This window comes from Phyllostomus hastatus, unplaced genomic scaffold (genome assembly GCF_019186645.2).
Source record: "Phyllostomus hastatus isolate PE091 unplaced genomic scaffold, TTU_PhHast_1.1 phas_contig_118, whole genome shotgun sequence".
Taxonomy (NCBI): Eukaryota; Metazoa; Chordata; class Mammalia; order Chiroptera; family Phyllostomidae; genus Phyllostomus; species Phyllostomus hastatus.
This window is the reverse complement of record NW_025333543.1, coordinates 5114220-5124502: the sequence shown is the minus strand read 5'-3', so window position 1 is coordinate 5124502 and position 10283 is coordinate 5114220. Positions and strand designations below refer to the sequence as shown.

General features: G+C 40.9%; 1 pseudogene; it reads right to left on the bottom strand.

Moving 5' to 3' along the window:
* Positions 1-2012: 2012 nt before the first annotated feature.
* LOC123824214 overlaps positions 2013-10283 on the bottom strand; it is a 47082-nt pseudogene continuing 38811 nt past the window's right edge.

The window sequence follows — 10283 nt, the reverse complement described above, 5'->3', positions numbered from 1 at the left end:
AGGAAGAAGAAAGACATGCAGAGAAACATCAATGTGTGGTTTCCTCTCACACACCCCCAACTGGGGACCTGGCATTACAATCCAGGCATGTACCCTGACTGGTAATCAAACCTATGACCCTTTGGTTTGCAGGCCAGCACTAAATCCACTGAGTCACAGCAGCCAGGACCCTTTGCCCATTTTTTAAATTGGATTGTTTGTCTTCCTGGAGTGGAGTCATGTGAGTACTTTATATATTTTGGAGATTAAACCCTTGTCTGAGGTATCATTTGAAAATATAATTTCCCACTTGGTTGGTTCCCTTTTCATTTTGCTGATGTTTTCTTAATTGGTATTTCTCTGATGAATAGTGACATTGAACATCTTATATGTCTATTGGACTTCTGTATGTCTTTTTTAAAGAAGTGGCTATTTAGGTCCTTTGCCCAATTTATAATTGGATTTTTTTTGTGTTGAGTTGTATAAATTATTCTTAAATTTTGGATATTAACACTTTATTTGATGTATCATTGACAAGTGTCTTCTATTCAGTAGGTTGTCTTTTTATTTTATTGATGATTTCCTTTGCTGTGCAAAAACTTTTTGGTTTGATGTATTCCCATTTGTTTATTTGTTCTTTTGTTTCTCTTGCCCTAAAAGATATTGCTAAGAGAAATGTCAGGATTTTTACTGCTTATATTTTCTTGTAGGAGTTATATAGTCTTATATTTAACTCTTTAATTCATTTTGAGTTTTTTCTTGTATATGGTGTAAAAAGGTGGTTTAGTTTCACTTTTTTTTGCTTGTGCATGTCCAGTTTTCCCACCATTTGAATAGACTATTGTATGTTCTTGCCTTCTTTCTTTTATATTATTTATATGTAGAGAGGTTTATTTTTGGCCTCTCTATTCTGTTGCATTGATCTATGTGTCTATTTTCATGCCTGTAACATGCTGTTTTGTTTTGATATATGTAGTGTGATACCTCTATCATTGTCCTTCTTACTTGTTCTAATTCTGTGAAAAACACTATTGGTATTTTGATAAATATTGCACTAAATTGATAGGTTGTTTGGGGTAATATGAATGATTTCATGATGTTAACATTTCTTATCAATGAGCACAACAAATGATCTTATTTATGTGTTATCTTGTTTGGTTTATTTTTTAAATGTTTTATAATTTTGAGTATAGGTCCTTTACAACCTTTGTTATTTTATTCCTAGGTATTTTAATTTTTAGATGCAATTTTAAGGGGCATTATTAAAAGCAAAAAATAAAAGAGCTTTATGGTTGGTGAAAGAAGAAAAAGGAAATGAGTGAAGGCATCTTGGCTCTAGCTGGAGACACGTCCAAGCTGGTGTGATGTTGGGCACAGTACCTGGGAAGAGTCTCTCCGGGGAGACTTACAGTACTTTCCAGTGTCAGCAGATGTGCCCAGAGGTCCCTGAGACCAGCGGCACACAGCTCAGGTGGAGCCATGCAGGAAGCTGGGCAGCCTGCATGCCCTGGGCTGGGCAAGCCAGAATCATACAGTGATCAGGATGCTGCCGCCGCTGTTAATGTCCTCCTGGGCCTCCTGGGCCTCTGGCCCTCTCTGAGAAGTACAGGGTGGACACCCACTGCCTGCTTTTTGCAGGGCAGTCTTGGAGCCCCTAGATTGCACAAAGTGGCATGCATCCAGGCGCAGTCCAATCCAGAACTCCTACAATCCCCGCCTCAGGAGAGGGCCACACAAAGCCTCCCGCAGGAAGGCCTCCAGCGTCCACCTCTATCCTCCTACCCTGTTGCCACTGCTGGTTCTCCCAGCCTTCCTCCTGGTCCTTGCTTTTTTCATGCTGTTCCCCTTATTCGAAGCCTTTTCTCACTCCTCTCTGCCTTTCTTATTATTATTTTCACGTGTGTTCATCATGTGACCTGTTTCCTCCAGCCCCATCCAGAAGAGATCTGTGTCATCTTTTACTCTGAAGGAAGAGACAGGGGGCTTGGGTGTGAGGACCGCTGAGTAGGGCCATGTCCTCTAACTCCAGGAACTCATCCTCCTTCTGGCATGTCCAAGTTGCTTTTAAAGTCAGTGTCCTCCCTGATAAAGGACAAGATCTGGGCAGCAATGGGCTCCTCTGGGTCTCTCTCTGGCAATAGTGCCAATTCTTCCCTGTCCTTGTGCCCTGGAGAGGAGCTGTCAGACACGAGGGAAGGGGCCCAGGGGGCTCTGCTGCCCTGGGAGCTGTGCCCCTGTGGTGCCTCCAGGCCTTTGTACAGGATTGTTTGGTTTCTGGCTTGGAGCACTTATGGGGTCCTGGACAGAGGGCTTAGCATGTCCTGTTACCTCCCCATTGGAAAGAGTGGTCTTCTCCTTGGGGACATGTCCATCATCAGCAGGGGCCTGCTGGATAGCTTATCTTTAAGGTCTATGTTATCCTGGAAATGTGGCACCATTAGGGTCCCTCCCAGGGTCTCCCCATCGCTGTTGCTGTCCTAAGGGCAAGGGAATTATATTGTCCAGGAAACTGTGGTCAGGGCCATCTGCAGGAAAAAATTCCTCCAGGGTTTGGAATTTCACTGGGTCCTCTGTAGCTGCAAGTGGATCTGGCAGGAACTGGGTCCACTAAGCAGCAGGAGAAGTTCCAAACAGCCAGGAAATGATGTTGTGTCACTGGGATGGGCTGGCTGGGGACACAGAATGTGCTGGTGACTGCATTCAGAGAGGACTGCAGGGACGGGAAGGTGGAGGGGATGTGGTGGAGGCATAGCTGTAGGGCTGGCTTGACCTTGCTAAGCCTGGAGTTCCCCATGGACATGGCCTCAGAACTATCACCAGTGACTGGGAGCTCAAGGATGGGCTCTGCCCATTGGCCACCACTGAGGATGTGTGCTGCCATCATCTTTAGGAAGATGCTATAGTTACGGTCCTCAGTCTCCCGCTATACCTCCAGCTCCTCCAGCATGGTGTTCATGTCCAGTTGGTTTGTCTCCAGTTTGCCACATTAGTATGTCTGTCTGGAGCCTCAGGAACAGGATATTGAAGCATTTATGAAGGTACTTCAGGTCAAAGCTCTTCATAGAAAACTTAGCATACTGGAAGTAGGAAGAGTCTGGAGGCCTGTCCAACATATCAATGAAGTCATGCATGTCAGCAGGCTGGATGTCGCTATACTCACCTATGTCATGGTAATTCCTCAGCATGCACCCATGGCACATGGGAACGCCTTTGGGTGTTCCTGAAGAATGTAGCTGAAGGTCCACTGCTTAGTGATGTCAAATATCATTACTGCCTCATTAAAATTCTTGTACATGTCCAGGAATTCAGCCTCCAGGGCCATCTCAAACTCTGCTTCCAGGGTGTGGTTTCTCATCATCAATCCATCATTCTGCCATTTGCAACTTCTTTAGTCAATTACATCCCAGAACTCAACTTTTATGATACCAACAGTGGTTTTATAGTTCCAGTGGATGCTGATGATCTGGTTTTCCTGGGTGAGGATGAACTTCTCCACAAAGTTCTTGCTCTGCAGCTAGTGCCACAGAGCTATCTTGTTTGTGTTCCTGTCTTCTCCAATCACTATCTTCACTTTGAACAGTACTCCCTTGGCAAAATGCATTTGCAGAACCTGGTTGATGGGCTGCAGTCTTGCAGGGGTGTGCTCCTTGCGGTCTGGAGCCTGCTGTGAACCCCACCAACTTCTGGAACATGGAAAACATCATCTAGCTCTGCATCTGAGCTTGGTATGACCAACAGCTCAGCAGCAACACTGTGGCAGCATGGATGGATGGCACTATGCCTCCAATCCAGTAGCCAGGCACCTGCCTGAAGAGCCACTCTGGGTTGCCCAACTGCAATGATTGCATTCCAGGCCCCTTGTGCTCCAGAGCATCTGCTGAAGCCTATCTGTGTCATTGTCTTGGCATGACTCAGTCATTTGTTCTCTTTCTTTGTCTTATAGTTCATCTTGATGTATAAAATGTAACCAATTTCTGAATATTTATTTTATACTCTGCTATATCACTGAATTTATCGATTAGCTCTATTAAATTTTAGATGAAGTCTTTAGGGTTCTCTGTATAAAATAGTATGTTATCTGCAAATAATGACATGGATATTATTACTTCTTCCCTCCCAATTTGGATGTCTCTTATTTCTTTTTCTTATCTACTTGCTGTGCCTACCTCTTCCAGTGACATGCTGAATAAAAGTAGTGAAAGTGGACATACTGTCTTGTTCCTGATTTTAAGGAAAACACTTAGCTTTTCATCATTTAGTATGATATTAGTTGTGGGTTTGCCATATATGGCCTTTACTGAGCTATTTTCCCCTCTATTCCCAACTTGCTGAAAGTTTTTTTTTTTTTATCATATACAGGTACTGGATTTTGTGAAGTGCTTTTTTGCAGCAATTGATATACAATGTTTATCCTTCATTTTTTTATGTGGTGAATCATATTGAATGATATATGAATATTGAAGCAACCCTGCATCCCAGAAATAAATCCCACTTGATTATGGTGTATGAGATTTTAATGCATTGTTAAATTTGGTTTGCAAATATTTCATTGAGAGTTTTTGCATCTATGTTCATCAGGGATATTGAACTATAGTTTTTATTTTTTGTAATGTCCTTGGTTTTAGAATCAGGATAATGTCTTTATAAAATCACTTTGGAAGCCTTCTCTTCTCTTAAACTTTTTGGAGTAGTTTGAGAAAGATGGGTGTTAATTATCTGATTGTTTGATAAAATTCATCTGTTATTTCATCTTGTCCGGGACTTTTTTGTTGGGAGTTTTTTAAAATTATTTTTTCATTTCAGTTGTCATAATGGTGTGTTCATATTTTTATTTCTTTGTGATTCAGTCTTGAAAGATGGTATGTTTATAGGAATTTATTAATTTCTTCTAGATTGTTCAGTTTTGGCATATCATTGCTCATAGTCTTTTCTTATAATCTTTTGAATTTCTGTAGTGTCAGTTGTCACTTCTTACTTATCATTTCTAATTTTATTTATTTTGGTCCTATCTCTCTTTTTCTTGATGTTTTTGGTAAAAGGATTAGCAAACTTGTTTATCTTTACAAAGACTCAACTCTTGGTTTCACATATGTTTTGTCTTTTTTTAGACCATATTTTTAAAAATTTCCACTGTGATCTTTATTATTCCCTTTTTTCTCCAAACTTTGGGCTTTGTTGTGTGTTTTTTTCTAGTTATTTCAACTGTAAAGTTATGCCCTTTATTTGAGATTTTTCTTGTTTCTTGAGAGAGGCTTGCATTGCTATGAACTTCTCATAGGACTGCTTTCTCTCTGTCCCATAGATATGGGGTTGTTGTATTTTTATTTTCATTTGTTTCAGGTATCTTCTGATTTCTTCATTGATCTCATTGTTAACCTATTCATTATTTAGTAATGATATTTAGCTTCCATGTGTTTGTGTATTTTCTCAGTATTTTCTTCTTACACATGATATTTAGTTTAATACCATTGTGATTGCAGATGATGCTTGATATGATTTCAGTCTTCTTAAATTTATTGAGATTTGGTTTGTGGATTAACATGTGCTCTATCTTAGAAAGTGTTCCAAGTGCACTTGAAAACAAAGTATATTCTGTTGCTTAGGGTTGAAAGTTTCTATAAAATATGAATTAATTCATCCTATTTATGTTATTATGGTCACTGTTTCTACATTGATTTTTCTATCTGGAAGACATAAAATGTTAATGGATGTTAAAGTCCCCTACCATGACTCACTTTATTACTGTCAATCTCTCTTTTATTTCTATTATTTTATTACTATTCACATTATATAATTAATTTCTCTAATGTTGGGTACATAAATATTCACAAAGTTAATATGCTACTATTCTTTATCATTATGCAATGTCTGTTTTGTCTCTTAATATAACCTTTTCTTAAAAATATATTTTTGAGCCCTGGCTGGCGTAGCTCAGTGGATTGAGCATGGGCTGCGAACCAAAGTGTCGCAGGTTCGATTCCCAGCCAGGGTACATGCCTGGGTTGCAGGCCATAACCCCCAGCAACCGCACATTGATGTTTCTCTCTCTCTCTCTATCTCCCTCCCTTCCCTCTCTAAAAATAAACAAATAAAAAAATTTAAAAAAAAGAAGGAAAGAAAGATTTAAAAATATATATATATATTTTTTGGTGATGTGAGCATTCCTACTCCAGCTTTTTCTTTTTGTTTCTATTTGCATAAAGCATCTTTTCCATCTTTTATTTTCAGTTGTATGTGTCTTTCAATCTGAACTGGGTCTCTTGTAACAGCATATATAAGGATCTTATTTTCTTATCTATTTAGATCTCCTGTATCTTTTGATTAGAACATTTAATACATTTATATTCAAAGTGATTATTGATAGTATGTAGTTTTTGCAATTTTATTATTCATATTTAAGTTCCTTTATTTTTTCTGACTTGTTAAAAAAAGTCCCTTTAACATTTTTTTGTAAGACTTGTTTGGTGGTCATGAACTTCTTTAGCTTCTTATTGTTTAGCAGGCTGTTTAGCTCTCTCTTAAATTCATTCATTCATTCATTTAAGTTTTAAATTTAGTTTATTTTTTAATTTAATTGATTTTATTGTTGTTCAATTACAGTTGTCTGTATTTACTTCCCACCCCCTAAATTTAGATGACATCCTTGCTGAATAATCTTGGTTGACTATTTCATGCCACTCTATTTTGTCCTGAAAAGTTTCTGTAGCAAAATCAGCTGACAGTCTTATAGGAGTTCCCTTGCAGGTAACTATCTGTCTTTCTCTGCTGCTTTTAAGACCCTTCCTTTGTTTTTAACCTTTGATATTTTAATACATGTGATATGGACCTCTTTGGGTTCATCTTGTTTGAGACTCTCTGTACTTCCTGGCCTTGTATGTCTACTTTCTTCACCAGGCTAGTGAAGTTTAATTTCTTTAAATAGGTTTTCAATCCCTTGCTTTCTCTCTTCTGCTGTGGTTACCCCTATGATGTGGATGTTATTTATGTTCAATGTTGTTCTTTAGGTCCCTTAAGCTATCCTCATTTTAAAATTAGTTTTTCCTTTTTTTTTTTTCCTGATCTGGTTAGTTACATTGCTACCTTATCTTCCAAATCACTGATTTGATCCTCTGCTTCATCTAATTCCCTGTTGATTTCTTTTAGTGTAGTCTTTATTTCAGTTATTTTATTCTTCATTTCTGATTGATTATTTTTTATGGTTTCTATGTCCTTTTTAATGCTCACTAACTCTTTGTCAAAGTTCTCAGTAAGTTCCTTGAGCATTTTTATAACAATTGTTTTGAATTCTGTATCTGGTACCTTGTTTGCCTCCACTTCATTTGAGACATGTTTCTTTTCCTTTGTATTCTGGATGCCTCTTTATATTTGTTATTTAGATCCACTATGTCTTCCAAGCTTGATAAGTTGGCCTTATGTAGTAGGTATCCTCTGGGCCCCAGTGATACAGTCTTCCTGTATCACTGGGAGACTCATCTAATAGTGTGATCCAGGAATGTTCCATGTAGTGTTATATGTAACCTCATATTGTAGTTGAGTCTGGATTACTACTGGCACATCTGTGGGTTGGACTGACCCTCAGGATGGCTCAGTATGAGGACTGACCATGCCCAAAGTATATGAGTTGCTATGCAGGAGCTGACTCCATGAAGTGGAATTCATCCCAGGAGGGTCTGGAGACCTTTCATTGGATGTGCTACTTGTGGACCTAACTTGTGGTGCTCTGCTGTGGTCTGGAAGCCAGCCATCAGATGTGCTGCTTCTTGGGCCTCTAGGGAAGGACTCTGCTGAATGTCAATATAAGACACTGCCTGTGATAGGTTCAGGGTCACTTGTTAAAAGCTACAAAGTAATCCATGGTTGGAAGCTGACTATACTGGCCTGGGTGCCCATGGGTAGGACTAAGCTATGAAAAGAAACCTGCTGCCACACATAGCAGCTCAGAAAGTTAAACAGGAGACCCACAGCCCTTCGAGATCCACTGTTGCTTGTTGGCTGAAGCAAGGCTTAGCCACTGAAAGACTTGGCTGGTATGCAAATTTTATGAGTGAAAGTATCAGGGATTCACCAGGGTGGAGCTAGTAAAGTTCACCAGGCTAATGCTCTGTAGGGGAAGGACTCTATACAGGAAGTGTAATGCCTGTTGGCTGTGTGTGAAGATAGTCCTCACCCTGAAGCCATGCAGTGCAGTTTCTCCCTGTGTGTATCTGTCACACTGAGTGTGACCAGAATTCCTCAGGAGTGTTTTTTGACAGAGTGCAATGTGGGATAAGGTTGGTTGTCACCAGGGAGCCTCAGATATTATGTAAGTTGTGTAGGGAAGAGCCTTGAGGAATCATCAGGGTGGAGTTAGTATGGCTCATTAGCTAATGCCTTTTGGGGTAAGTGACCTATTTAGGAAAGATGGCGCATATAGGCTGTACAAGAGGAGAATTCAACATAGAAACTTGGTGGCTGCCCTTTTAGACTTCTTTTTGAAGCCATGCAGCTCAGTCTCTCTCTGTATAACTCTGGGACTGAGCTGCTTTCAATTCACCAGAGCCCAGGGTAAGCACCTGCAACCAATACTTTATGTGCTGTCCCTTTAGAGAATACATGGGTTTGTAGCAGCCTTTGGTCTCACTCAAATGGAAGGAATTCCCACTGATTTTTACAGCCATATATTATGTGGACTCCTCTTTCAAGTACTGCTGTTCAGGGATGGAGAGTCCATTGTTGGGCTGAGACCCCTTGCTCCTAGTGGGGCACATCTATAGCTGCATTTTCCCATTGAGTTCTCAAGTATCGCGTGTAGGTGTGGGTCCAGCCAGTGTTGTATCTCTGCCTTTCTGACCAGTCTCAACATGACTTCTTTTTTATATTCGTAGTTGTAGGACTTCTGAACAGAAGATGCTCATCTTTGTTGATTTTTCTATAATTTAATTGTAATTTTGATGTGGTCATAGTAGGAGATGAGTGCCATAAATCTGCTTTTAAATACTCTTTTGAATAATTGAATATGGTTTATACCCAGAAACATGAATATAATAAAAAGTTTGTTGTTATTGTCTGTGCTTCCAAGTATTTGTATTCATAAAAGACATAGAAGTTTTTATTTTATCCTAAGCCAAGCACCATAAGGGATTCTGACTACTGGTATGCTAGTGGAACAAAACTAGTGCAGTCTCACCACCTGCTACCCATAGGGAATAACTCTGGAGACAGAGTCCAGTGGAAAGGAAAATGAAAATTTTATTTATTATAGATGTACAGATATTTCTTGATGCCCACACTCAACTCTGCCACAGGTAGAGCAAGCAGGCTACTGGTAGCTGGCTGCCACAGCAGTTTTGCATGGCTTCATGTGCAGGGGTGGGGCATGGGATTTGTTGCCTGGCTGTGCCACCTCCTGGGACCTGCTGGCCCAAATCTCCTCTAACCCCACCACTGCCCCCTTCTTAACTGGCCTTGTTCCCAGTACTGGTAGTGCTCTTGGCCAGGCCATAAATGTTCTGTGAAGTGTGTGGGGCTTTACCATCCTCAGCTTCACTGGTGCCATAGCCAACTGGACTGCACTAGCATGTGTGCAGTCCACAGCTTTTAGCCTGTGAAGGGTTGTGGGGTTTTCCAGGCCTGAGTCAGAGGTGTGAGCTACAGGCAAGAGGCAGCCACCATGGAGTGAGGGGCTCATCTGTCCATGGCCTCTGACGTGGGCCCTGGCTGGGTGGCAGTTGCCACAGTTCCCTACCTAGGGGAAGGACATGGAACTTGCCAGCCCCAGCCTCCTTGAGTATGTTGGCTGAGCCTTCCCAAGCCTTCCAAAATGAGGCTCCTCTCCTCCCTTCTTCCTGGAGCTCCTTACACTCTAGGCCAACTGTGGAGCATTCAGGTAGGCATGGCAGGAACATTCCCAGGCTACATAGTCCCGAGGTCTAGGGCCCAGGAACTCCAGCCCCAGTCATTTGGGAAGGAAGGGAGAATCCAAGAGAGAGTATCATTACTACCTACTATCCTTTTAAAGGCTCCCCCCAAACCGCCCCCCCCCCACATGGCAGAAACAGATGAGTGGGTATATCCTGGCCATCCAATCACAGTCCCAATTTTTGGTGCCATCCTTGCATGCCTCTTTTTTACTGTATTATGTGTGCATCATCATGGTTGCTGGGGTGATGCACACATGCTCCATCTTCAGGGATTCTCCACACCTCCCCATTTATGGGGGTGAGTTCTCCCCCAGTACAATTTCCTTCTTTAACACTCTGGACACTTGTAATCTTACAAGTGTAGACAGATAGATGAAGGTCTCATTCTTCAGTAACTACTTCCTG